General features: G+C 46.0%; 1 long non-coding RNA gene across 1 annotated transcript in view; it reads right to left on the reverse strand.

Annotated features, from left to right (window-relative positions):
* LOC138546237 (uncharacterized) overlaps positions 1-12,944 on the reverse strand; it is a 340,336-nt gene that overhangs the window by 197,581 nt on the left and 129,811 nt on the right. Inside the window, exon 2 of the long non-coding RNA XR_011290904.1 lies at positions 11,235-11,396. This is a non-coding gene — a long non-coding RNA (uncharacterized lncRNA). The remainder of the gene's footprint in view (positions 1-11,234; positions 11,397-12,944) is intronic.

Raw genomic sequence — 12,944 nt, forward strand, 5'->3', positions numbered from 1 at the left:
TGCACTTTTAGGCCACGCCCACAATGAAAGCCACGCCCCCAAACGAGGGCCCCCCCCCTCAATTTCTTACCCCACTTAAAGCACTGGTTCTGGGGTTTACACGGGTCAGGAAGATTTATCATGGATATGAAAATCTTACCTAACAATGCCACAACTAAGCATGGTTAATATTTCAAGATTTAAATGTCACCATAAAATAAAAAAATTTAATTAAAGTCCACCTGCAGGAACTTCGTTCCATCAGCAGCCAGGAATTCACATGTGACCTCTGAATCTGCTCTGTGCCACTGTAGAGCTGGTGCTGCAGGTCAGGAGACTGGTACAGTAAAGGTGCGTGTGCACTATGACAGTGGCTTGGAGCATTTAAGAAAGGGGATAACCACATCATTTTAATTCCCGTCAGTTAGTCATCATATTGCCCCCTAGCATCGCTATGCACCATTTTTTTGGACTGCTTAGAATGACTCAAAGAAAATCAAAAATGGCGTTACTGGTGGCATATGGGGAACCTTGGTGTGGCCGCGGTATATTTTGACTGGCACAACTCACTTGGAGGAGTCGGCCAATTTACCTCCTTTGGTCTGTGCCCTCTTAGAGGAGCTCTAGGGGCAAGTCTGGTTTTAGACCTGTTACAGGGAAACTCCAACATGGTCCCGTTTTAGCCCCTCATTAGGAAACTTCAAGTGCTAGATTTAGCCCCGGTACAGGGGGCGTCTGGATTTCCTCTGGAAGTAGCCCCTCAGAGGAATCTATCAGAGCTAGAGGGAGTACCTCTCCCAGACGAGGAAGCTACTGGTGCTAAGAGTGCTTTACTCTCACTGCTTCTTCGGTTTCTGAAACTCTTGCGTGCTGTGCAGGAGGCATAGAGAAAAAGCTCTTTTCACCGCTGAGAATACGGACCTAATGTGCACACTAAAATGATGCAGCACCAGCAACGATCCAACCAGTTTTTCAAGTCTGGGTCGCTACTCTCCTTCCTGCAACCCCTGCTGTTAACACCCACTTTAATTTCTACTTTCCCCTGGCCACATCATGCACCCCCTTTTATCTTTATCCCTCCTTGCCCCTTATCACTGTAACTCACTATCTCTCCTGATAAAAAGCACCACCACCACTACCATCCACGCATTTAAATTGGCCCGGAGATTTCACCACTTGAATGTATAGTCCTGAACATCCCACCATACCATTCTAGACTAATCTGGCCCCAGTTCCACTTTATACAGGACCGTTTCCCCAGTATATAGCCAGTCCCCAGGGATACTGCCTTGTTTGTCATACACTTTCCTGGTTTAGGTCTCGTTTATCACCAAACTTCAACTGTTTAGTTGCTCATTCCCTCTATTGTAATACACCTGCTAATGGCCCTGCATTCTATAACTGTAGTCTTATGACTGGATAGACCCGATTCATTAAATAAAACAAAGAAAAATACCAGATAACCAAATAAGGAGGTCCCAGTAGCTCCTCAGAGGAAACTATGGATCGGTTTATCGTTCAAAAGAGAATGGAATTCAGTTTCTAATGTGCTTCCATTTTGGGATTATTCTACACCAATATAGACTGAAATTCACAGGAGCACAATAACAGTCCAGGGTAAAGAGATACTCACTGCATTGCAGCTGCTAACCACACTGCATATAAGCTATCTTGGAATCTACAGGAATTGGTGCACTGTGTAGAATTGGAGAAAGAGTAGTCATATAGAAAGGTGGCTTATTTCTGGATATGTTTTATTAAGAATACCATCTCCTCGCTAAAAACACAGGTTTCGAAGAGTATGTGGCAAATCGGCTTTAAACCCAGAACAGCAGAACATGATTTATCTTAAAATAATAATTAGAAAGCTGTGAAGCAAAGTATTTACCCCAAAGAGAAATAAGCTCCATATGGTACCCCCGTCAAACACAAAGAAATAACAACAAATCCAATCTGGCTGACCAAGTTTAGATCACCTTGCCTTTCCCGCTCATGTGAAAGGAGCCATAAAGCAGGGCATGATGGGAAAAGGGGCACAGCTAAAATGGACGTTATCAATGGAATTTTGAAGAGGGTAGGAAACCTCCCTACCAATCCTGGGTCAAGAGGTGTGAGACGTTCAGGATTGCAAAGGAGAGCGGGTCTCCTGTAGAGTTCCCCCAAGTCTCCATCCTCTCAGCAATCCTATTTAACATGGATCCTCTGGGCACCCTCTGTAAAGATCTGTATATAGCCACCAACGAATATGCACACTATACCGAATTCATTCTCAATGGTCTTCACGCTAAACAACTTGTTCAACAATGGCTCAATGATATGCTCTTAGAAGGATTTGATCTGCAAATCTCGGATACAGCAAAATCCTTAGGCTTCACCATCAACAACAACATGCCCTTCGAGAAACACATAGCCAAAAAGGCCAGGCTCCAAATCTCTGCCCTTCATCACACAAAGGACTTCCGGACCACAGTGCATGCCCTTGTGGTCTTGCACATCAATGCAGTAAATGCCCTCCTGACAGGGCTCCCAGACGCTCAGTTGGCACCCTAAAAGCAGTCTGCCACGCCTCATTATGGGTGTATTGAAATTTGACTGAATCACTGCAGTCCTATGCAAACCGCACTAGTTTCCTTTCCAGGCCAGGATACAGTTCAAGAAAGCGTGTAACATCTACAAAGCAGTCACAATTAGCACACCAGTATACCTGGTGGCCATACTACTTGCGCAAAATAAATCAACCACTGGCTCAATTCACAACACGCCCGTGAGAAGAGGTCTCTCAAGCAATCCTTTTTTCCAAGCACCCGCCCTCTGGAACTCAATTCCGGTATCCGCTATGAATGCCCCCTCAATTCTCCAATTCTGAAAACTTGCCAAAATGTGGCTTTTTCAATAATACCTGACCAAGGACTAATACCAATGGACACACAGACCGCAACTCACAGTACTGTGCTACTGTGAAGATACCAGCCCAAACGATGGCTACCCACATCGATCCACTGCTCTCTTGCTAGGTCTGCGCTTCAAACAATAAATACAAAATGTAAAAAAGGGTTGTGGGTTGACCTCTAGAGTAGGAAGAATCCTGTTTTTGTAGTTCGAAGTTAGTGGAGACTGCCTCGTACTCCCAGTACCTGGCTGCCAATTGTGGAAGTTAAAACTGGAAGAAGCTCCGGTGAAGATTTAGAAAGTGGCCTACAACCTAAAATGGGCGATAAGCCTGAAAGATTCCTAGAGCTTGAGAGAACTAAGAAACCTGAAAAAATGTAAAATGGAGCAGGACTGAGAATAGTGAAAGGCAATGAGAAACCATAAGAGATTGGCAAGATATGGAAAGGGGTAGAGGAGGAAGAGCCGACTCGTGACTGAATAGCTTGACATATCTAGTTGAAACATAACAATATGCAAGAACCTTTGTCTTCTAAACAATGCCCTTGTGTTATTCATAGTGATGTTAGGATCCAGTAAAAAAAAAAAAAAACTGAAATGTGCACAAAAACATTTTCTTCCAAGGAATTTTAGGGTATTTTCCCCAAATATTTGTACCCTCAACAGAAGGTGCTGGGCTTGAAGAGTACGATATGTTCAGACATATTTTACTATATTTGAAATCGCCATACCTTGTCGCCATGATAATTACTAGATCAGAATGCTTGATCATGCCAGAAACCCTAATGATCTTCATTGACATTGGAGAGGCATCCATCCCAGAAATGAAGATGCATCGCTTTTACATTTGAAATTAACATTTGGCATAGTAGGAAACACAAACATGTTTCACTACTTATTTCTCTTTTTTTGTCTTCCCCATCCATCCTGCATCTCTGGAATACTGCAAAGAAAATATTGAATTGCAGAATAAATACCCACATGTGCAGGCAGGCACCCTTCGTTTGCCACAAGAGTTCTATTGTGCTTATGTGATGTGTTTAAGGCTGTCCAGGATAAAAATGTAGCACCTGCAAATATGTACGAAACAGGCCTACATTGTTCACCTGGAGTGAAATGGTGGTCAGTGCTCTCGACTTTCTAGCCCTGAACATTATGTTCATTTAGAATGAACAATACTATCTTACTGGTGCCTTTACTCCCCAAAAATATTTTTTAACAACTAAATAAACAGACTCATGTAAGTCTATAGTCATCTCATCACAATGTCAAGTAGTACATACTTTTTTGTTATTTTCACAAGAGAATGAAGGAATCAGCACCTCTTGCTTGTGAGCTGCCCGCCTCTATTGATGACTTTTGATCTGTGCAGGAATGGCGGAATGAGTGTCAATGTTACATTTGCACATTTTGTAACGCGCAAAATAAGTTGACATTTCAAGAGTCCCTCTTGGTTTGCTAACAAATTCTCCAGCAAAAACTTTAACTTACTGTATATATTTATTACACATGCAAGCTACACTACGCTTCTTCTCTCGGTTTAATAAACATACCAAACATTGTAATTTTAAGAGCAAACCAAGTTCTACTTGGTAAATTGCATGTTCTTAAAGTAGCAAAATGAATGATCATCTTCAAAGGGTGCTTAGAAAATAAACTTTAAATAGTATTTTAATTTTCCCCAAAATTCCTTTTTCTGAAAAAAAAAAGGGGGGGTGAGAGACATTTTCCCAGTGACCTCACTAAATATTAAGACCATTCCAGCCCAAAAAGGTCCTCGACTTTACTTACGATGTGCTGATAATTCTTTTATTAGCCATAAACTGCTTCACAGCTGTCGTTCGGTTGACAAGAACCGATTGGCGAGCTAGATATTGGCTGATGCACCCAATAGAATAATTTAATTTGCAATCTGTTTCTGTTCTTTGCTTGTGTTTTTATAAAGCAGGCAAGCTTGAGTAAGAAAATAGTGTTTGGGAAATTATCGCCCACAATGCATTAGTAGAGGACAAGGGATTTAATATGATCACTATACACTGGCACTAAGTGACATGTGCATAAAAAAAGCTCTTCTTTTAAGGGCACTTGCCATGAGCCACAAGCAAACTGGAATAATGCAACACTTCTACACGGATTCTATCGAGGATATCTGCCCAGAAGATGTTTCCAGCGAGAACAACAAGTTATTTACCAACTGTTAATGTTCTTTTGACTGGATGTTTCTCCAACATATTCCACATCTTTGACATGCATCTTTCGAATGAGAACACACGTTTCTAAGGGATTGTGTCCTCCGACGTATTCCACATCTTTGACATGTAATGTCCACAGCTGTGCTGCTTGGGAAATGTTTCGGCAGAGGCCGTCTTGCGTCAATGGCGTCGGGTCAATGTCCCTCGAAGGCCTCAGTTGAGGGTGGCGTCATTGGATGTTATCAGTAGCACGCACGGCGCCCGTAGCCTCAGTTCATGTTTTTCCCCCCTCCATAACGTGTGACATACCCGTACACAATGCCTGCGTGACGGCACATAGCTTTGAGGTAACGCAAGCTGCAATAGCATAGGAAATTCTTCAGAGGGGCAGGCTGGGAGGGCGATGAGGAATACGTTGGAGGAACATCCAGTTGAAAGAACATTACCAGTTGGTAAGTAACTTGTTCTTCAAATGGATTGTGTCCTCCAACATATTCCACATCTTTGACAGACTCCCAACACAGTATCAGTGATTGGAGGAGGGAGAAGAATTTAGAGATACCCAATCAGATGGCAGAATAAAGCACTGCTTTACCAAAGGCCATATCTTGACCATGGAAGGAATTCAGGGAGTAATGCTTGACAAAGGTGTGGATGGAAGACCACGTTGCAGCTTCACAAATGTAAATAGGAACACCCCTTTGCAGAGCTGTGGATGTAGCCACACCCCGGTTGATTGCGCTTGCAAACCCTCAGGAGGGTCTTTGCCAGCCAATCTGTAACATTCAGTAATGGTGAGGATAATCCACCTGGAGAAGATCTGTTTGGCAACAGCCTGGCCCAATCGGTGTCCAGCGTACCCCACAAAAAGTTGGTTGTCCACTCTGAGTTTTTATATTTCTAGGATGTCCATGGTCAAACCTATGGAGTCTCTCCTCTTCCTTACCAGGATGAGTAGGATAGAAAGCAGGAAGTCCCACCTTCTGGCTCAAATGAAATTCAGACACTACCTTAGGTAGGAAGGACGGACTTACCCTCAGTACAACCCTATCCTTGCGGAACACAGCAAGGTGGCTTAGACGAAAGTGCCTGCAACTCACTCGCTCTGCGAACAGATATAACTGCAATCAAGAAAATCGTCTTGAAGGTCAACAGTCTCAAAGGACAAAAGTGCAAGGGTTCAAATTGAGCACCCATCAAGAATTTCAAGACTAAATTCAGATCTCAAACCAGCACCTGAAACGGGGACGACGGGAACACATTTGTGAGCCCTTTTAGAAACTGGGAAATGAAAGGAATCTTAAAATAAGAACATTCTTCAGACGAGTGCTTGAAAATAGACAGCACTGCCAGGTAACCTTTAATGGTACCAACTTGCAGACCCTTGTGGGCCAAAGAAAGCAAGAAAGAACCATTGGAATGTAACACTGAAATGTATCGACATTGCGTCGTCTGCACCAGTCGCAAAACGTACGGCAACGGTACAGGGATGTGGTTGCCGGACGTCCCGCCGAAAGCAACACCTCCATCACGTCATCCGGGAGGTCCCAAACCTTATATCTCAAACTTTCTGAAATGAAGCGTGAAGGATGAGAATCCAGCCCTCTGGATGGAGAACCCGACCCCCCTCTCCACCCCGCCCGCTCGCACAAGAGTAGATCCCCTCTTTGGGGAAGACGGCAGAGGACAGATGGACTTTTCTAGAAGGTCCGGGTACCACGCTCTCCTGGACCAATCTGGAGCAATTAGGATCATGTGGGACCAGAACCTCTGCAACCTCCTTAGAACCTGAGGAATAACAGGGACCGGGGGGAAACGCGTACAAAAGTGGGAATGACCAATCAACAACAAACGCATCCCCTAAAGCTCCTCTCGTTGGAAATTCCCTAGGAGCAAAATCTTATGCACTTTGGTTGGCACCGGTCGCGAGCAGATCCACTTGAGGGGTTCCCCAAAGGGCGAAAATCTACTGAAGGACTTCCTGAGCTAACTCCCACTTGTGGGAGACCGCGCTCTGCCTGCTCAGAGCGTCCACTGCCGCATTCTCCTCTCTGGCTAGATGAACTGCCGAGAGTGAGATTCCTTGCTGTATCGACAAGAACGAGAGCTGCAGTGCCTCTCTGCACAGCATTGACCCCTAACCCTCCTTGTTTGTTGAGGTAATGCATGGCCACTGTGTTGTCCGTCATGAGCAGGACACTTTCCCTCGCACAGACGGCAGAAAAGCCTTCAGGGCTAGCCTGATGGCCCTAAGCTCCAAAAGATTTATGTGGAGTTTGGACTCCGATGGAGACCAACAACCGATGGTGGTCAGCTCGTTGGTGTGAACTCCACATCCTGTGAGGGAAGCGTCCGTCACCACCGTCACCTCTGGCCACGGTTGCCAAAAATGTTCCCCCCCTCATCAGATTCCCTTCGCATGCCCCACCACAGAAGATCCTGGGAGACAGTGACCGGAATCTGAAGGGGATCCAACATTTTGTGCGAGAATTGCAACCCCTGCGGCTTGAGAGCCCATTGAAGGGATCTCATTCTCAGTCGGGCCTCCGGCACCAAAAAAATGCAGGATGCCATGACGCCGAGCAACTTTAAGAATTTGAAAGCCGGAAGACTCTGGGGATGTTGGAATTTGTTCACCATCTGTACAATGTGATGAGCCCTCACCTTGGGTGGCGAGCACTTCCCCAAGGATTTGTTCAACACAGCCCCTATGTACTGGATCTGTTGGGAAGGTGTCATATGCGACTTCTTGAAATTGAGTGAGAAGCCCAGCTTGTGAAGGGAGCGGCAGGTGAGGGTGAGAGAATCCAAGGCTTGTTCGGAAGAATGCGCTCGGATCAGCCAGTCGTCCAGGACGTGAACCCGCCACCCCCCCCCATCTCCAGAGATACGCTGCCACCACCACCATGAGCTTGGTGAAGACTCTTGGGCGGAGGTCAATCCGAATGGCAGGACCCGAAACTGAAAGTGCGAGTTGCCAGTCTCAAACCTCAGATATTTTCTGTGCTTTGGATGGATCAGCACATGAAAATAAGTATCCTGTAGGTCCAGAGACACCAACCAATCCTGAAGTCGAAGGACCTGACGGACCTGAGAAAGAGTGACCATCTTGAACTTGTCCTTCCTGAGGAATTCGTTCAAGCAACATAAGTCCAAGATGGGTCTCAGTCCTCCGCCTTTCTTGGGAATCAAAAAATATGGGGGAATGCCAGCCCTTGTTCCTCTCAGCCACAGTCACCAGTTCTATAGCGCCTTTCTCCAGCAGGCTCAAGATTTCTTGCACAAGGAGCGGATCCGGAATCTTCAAAGAGTTTCCCCGGTGGAAGGTCATGAGGCCGACTAAGGAACGGTAGACAGTAGCCGTGGGCTATTGTTTCCAGAAACCACATATCTGAAGTAATGGCTTGCCACTCTTTGAGATGCTGAGACAGTCTGCCCCCAACCGGGCTTTGGAGCGGCTGTGGCAGCGCCTGAAGGCAAAGAGACAGGTGGCTGAGCGGCTTTGCACCTCATCCCCATCCACCACAGGTACCTTTACGGTGTCCCCTTTGACTGGTCGCTCCTCTCATTCTACCAAAAGAGGAGTAGTAACAAAAGGAAGCCCCCCCCCCCCATCTCTTGCTGTCCCCTAGAATGAAAAGGCAGAGGTTGACGCACAGCTGCGCCCAAAGATTTAGTAGCTGCTTTGTAGGTCTGCAACCTCTCAAGGCTCTCGTCAGCCTTGCTGCCAAACAAATGAGAAACGTCTAAGGGCATGTTGAGAAGGCGGGCCTGCACATCTGGAGCAAAACCTGACTTCCGCAACCACGCAAACCTGCGTATCACAGTGTTAGCCGGTCCATGCCTGGAGCACCATCAGCCGTGTCCAACCCAGACTGAAGGGATTCACACATGGCAGACTTGCCATCCTGCACGATAGCAAGAAAACCATCCCTCTCTTCCCCTTCGGGAATATGCTCAGCCGCTAGAATTCCACAGAGTGTGCGAAAATGTTGCCAAGGCACAGGTGGAGTTGGCCGATTTCAGTGCCATGCTCCCAGCCGAAAATACCTTGCGTACATCCATCGAGCTCTTGTTGTCCCTATCATGAGGGATGGTAGGGTACACAGCCTGCCTCGAGGTGGCCGCGGCCGCCTGAACCATCAAACTCTCAGGAGTTGGGTGAGTGGATAGGTAGCCGGGGTTGCTACTGGATGGGCAGTATTTCTTAGGCAACAACATGTTGACCGCCGGAAGAGACTCCGGGGTCTGCCAAGTAGCAGCCACCCTCTTCTGTAACACCATGTGAAAAGGCAACACTGGGTCAGTGGATGGACCCTGATCTAAAATGTCAGTTAAGGCAACCTGATCAAATACAACTCGAGGACTGGACCACCCTTTGTACTCCGTAACTCTCAACATCAACCTCCTATAGGGAGGATTCAGCATGAGCCCCAGGCTCTGGCCTACCAAACTCCATCTCAGGAGATGTGTCGAGGCCACTTGCATCATGCAAAGACTGGTGCAGATCCTCCAGCTGACTGTCCTCAGAAAAGACCATGTCAGGAGCATCAGGTGTGTCACCAGGAGTATCAAAAGGCTCCAACTCCACATCAGACCTTTCCTCATAAGTGTCATTTAGAGAATAAAGAATTCTTTCCTAGGTACAGGAGCAGACCTGGAGTCAGGAACAGTCCCTACAGTCTTAGACACAGCCTTTCTCGGAGGATCCACAGGGGCCTCCAATGGCAAATTCCGGCCATTTGGCGCCAATGGTGTTGAGGGCGGTGGCAGCTTCGGCATCAACAAGGGCCGAAAGCCCCAACAGCCACACTCAATGGACACCGCGCCGATGGTGTCGACGCCGTAATCAACACCTTACCAGACCTCAACGGTTTTGTTGGGGACGAAGACCGCGACCTGGATCTGGCAAATCTCTGGCGATCTACCGGAACCTTGTCCGAACAGGACCTCAATGGTTCCCGATGTTCATCGTACCGACCACCCGGCGCGAAGGCGCGGGAGTATCAGACAAGACAGTTTCCTGCCGACTTCAACCGAAGGCACGGACGGAACAGTGCCCTGAGATTGAAAAATCTCCAGCATTTTCTCCCTGAATGCTTCCCATCCCTGCGGAGTAGAGGATTTAGTGGGACAAGGCACTTTCCAGCGGCGCCTTCATCGGACGGGGAAGGCGAACGGTGACGCCGCTTCTGGGAGTTCCTCGGCAAGGACGACGAGTGGAGGGAACCACTCCGGGACCGAGATCCCCTGGACAACCCTCCGACGGGGAGAGTCACCCCTCAAGTCGTCGGTGGAAAGAACAGTAGTCTTTTTGGATTCACGGGGGTTTGGATACCCGACCTACCTGCAATTTCCCCTTACGCCCCTGCAAGGCCTTGGCAGTCAAAGACTGGCACTTCGAGCAGTCATCTGTATCGTGGCTCTCGCCCAGATACCACAAGCAGATACAGTGCGGGTCCATGGACATTTTGGACTTTCAGTCCCGGCATTTTTTAAAGCCAGACCACGGGTTCGGCGGAGTAGAAGACATTATCGAAGTAGATAACACGAGTCACGCCAAGTTCGCAAAGGAAACACATTAGTTGAAAAAACAAAACTAAGGCTACGGGCGCCGTGCGTGCTACTTATAACATCCGTTAACGTCACCCTCAACGAAGGCCTTCGAGGGACATCGACCAGACGCTATCGACGCAGGACGCCCTCTGCCCAAAAATTTCCAAAGCAGCACAGCTGTGGACATTACATGTCAAAGATGTGGAATACGTCGGAGGACACAATCCCTTCGAAACGTGTGTTATTAGAAAGATAAGTTTTAAAAAATCTGACAAAGCATTTTATGGCCAATAAAAAGAATTATCTGCATATCACCAACATAATTACGGACATTATACTTTGATACGCCCATGAACAGAAAGCAGTTGCATTGTAATTTACACTTTCAAGACATCAGCTTAGCATTCTCAAGCAGTGGCAAAAATCCACCACATGACTGAGATGCTACAATTTAATTACAAACGAAGTGGACTAAAGATAGTTATGACCTAAGACAGCTAGGTTATCTAGTCAAAACACAACATTTTATGCTAGATTTTCAGCATTTAACATTCCACAATTGTTTAAAATAACTAGGTTTATAAAATTACAGGTATTTAGAACAGTATTGCAACCTACCTGAAATAAATGTGACCCATAGTTGCATTCCCCAAAAAGTCGAAAGAAACATTATATGAAATGTTTTTGCCATGGAAGACGGGACTGCAGGATCATCACTCATTGTATTGAAAAGAAGTGTTCTTTTATCTTATGGGCAACTTTGTACCTTGGCCTGATAACCTGCAAAAAAGAAATGATGACAATTGGTAGGAAACACTAAAAACTAAGAAAAGGAATTAAAAAGTAGGAATAGGACTTGAGACGTGTTTGTGTCCTTGAAGTAACAACTTGAAATCCTCCCAGTAAGCCAAAGTTTAAGAGTAAATCACACTGGCCATACACACAATGGTAGTCCATTTAGTAACTTAAAAAGTGCAAAAATAACAACAAAATGTTGAGACAGCAAAAAAATAAAAACCGTGATGTTAAATAAAACCTTCCTGGCTAAATAGATATCGAAATTAAATACAGACCAAAAAGTAATATTCCTTTGAGTTTACATGTATCGACTTATCTCAACATTAAACAAAAGGTGGAATAGTAGGAACTGGTCGTTGGGCTGTTGAATGCATGTACCCACGGGGCTACCCTAGCCCTTGGAGGCATGACACTCGCCCATTGGAGTGCTATATTCTAAAGCTTACTTACTGAAAGTACTGTGAAGAGTTTCCCCCCTCCCCCATCTTGGCCTGCTGCCGAGGCAGGTTTTTCAATGATTTTTAAAGAAGGAAAGGCAAAGTACTGTAAATTGAAAGAATCGACCAATGGCTCATGGCGGAAATAATAGAAGCAAAGACAAGAGATGCCTACACCACATAGAGGTATCGGCTTAATAAAGCACGGGTGCAACAAAGCCAATGTCCAGCTCAGAGCATCTTGCCAATCAACAACAAATAGTGTCCAAGGGAGAGTTTGGCTGCTTTGCATCCAATTGGCTTCCTTTCAATGTGGCCTACATCTTCGAGTACTGGTTTGCAATTTCAATGAAGCGGATGTGATTTGTTTGCAATGTCATTCCCCACCGACTCTTGTCTGTACAGCGAGGGGTGAGTTATGTCCTTACCCTTGGTGGCTCTTGTAGGTGTAGGACTTCAACCCAGCTTGTCAAGCCCACTCTCTCGTCAGTCATTATACGCAAGTCATTCAGGGCTAGTGTCTGAGTCAATTACAGTGCTAACTTGGAATCCGGTCAAATAGAAGTCCTCAATGGAGCTAAAAAGAGGACATTTAACTATTGTGTAATGTCATTTGGTGAGCACAAATTGACTGGCGTGCAACTAACAGCTTTGCAGCATTAAAGGGGAGATATCACATCTGGCCTGGCTGTGTGAACCTGGAAGGGGAGACCCATCGCCTGGTCATTGAAGAATGGAACTTCTGTGAGACACTTGTTTTGAGAGTGATCATGTGTTAAGGGCGTGGGGACAGAGGGAGAGAAGTACCATTTCAGTTTATATGCAAGATACTTTGGTGATGGTCCATATTAAGCTTTATGGGCCAGCAGTAGTGTCCTAAATGTAATTCTGGTTTACACAGGAAGCCAGTGCAGTTTTTTCAAGACAGGGGTGATATGGTCACACCTGGGGGATATTCAAAAGCACTTTAGCTACAGAGGAGTACTACTTTCAAATGTTATAAGAACTTTGAGCGCGCCTAGGAATAAACATGTTACATTAATCGAGCATTACCCCATTGATGGCTCATGAGATGGTGACAGTTATCCTGCGG

Source organism: Ambystoma mexicanum, chromosome 1q (assembly GCF_040938575.1).
Source record: "Ambystoma mexicanum isolate Mex_15411 chromosome 1q, UKY_AmexF1_1, whole genome shotgun sequence".
Lineage (NCBI taxonomy): Eukaryota > Metazoa > Chordata > Amphibia > Caudata > Ambystomatidae > Ambystoma > Ambystoma mexicanum.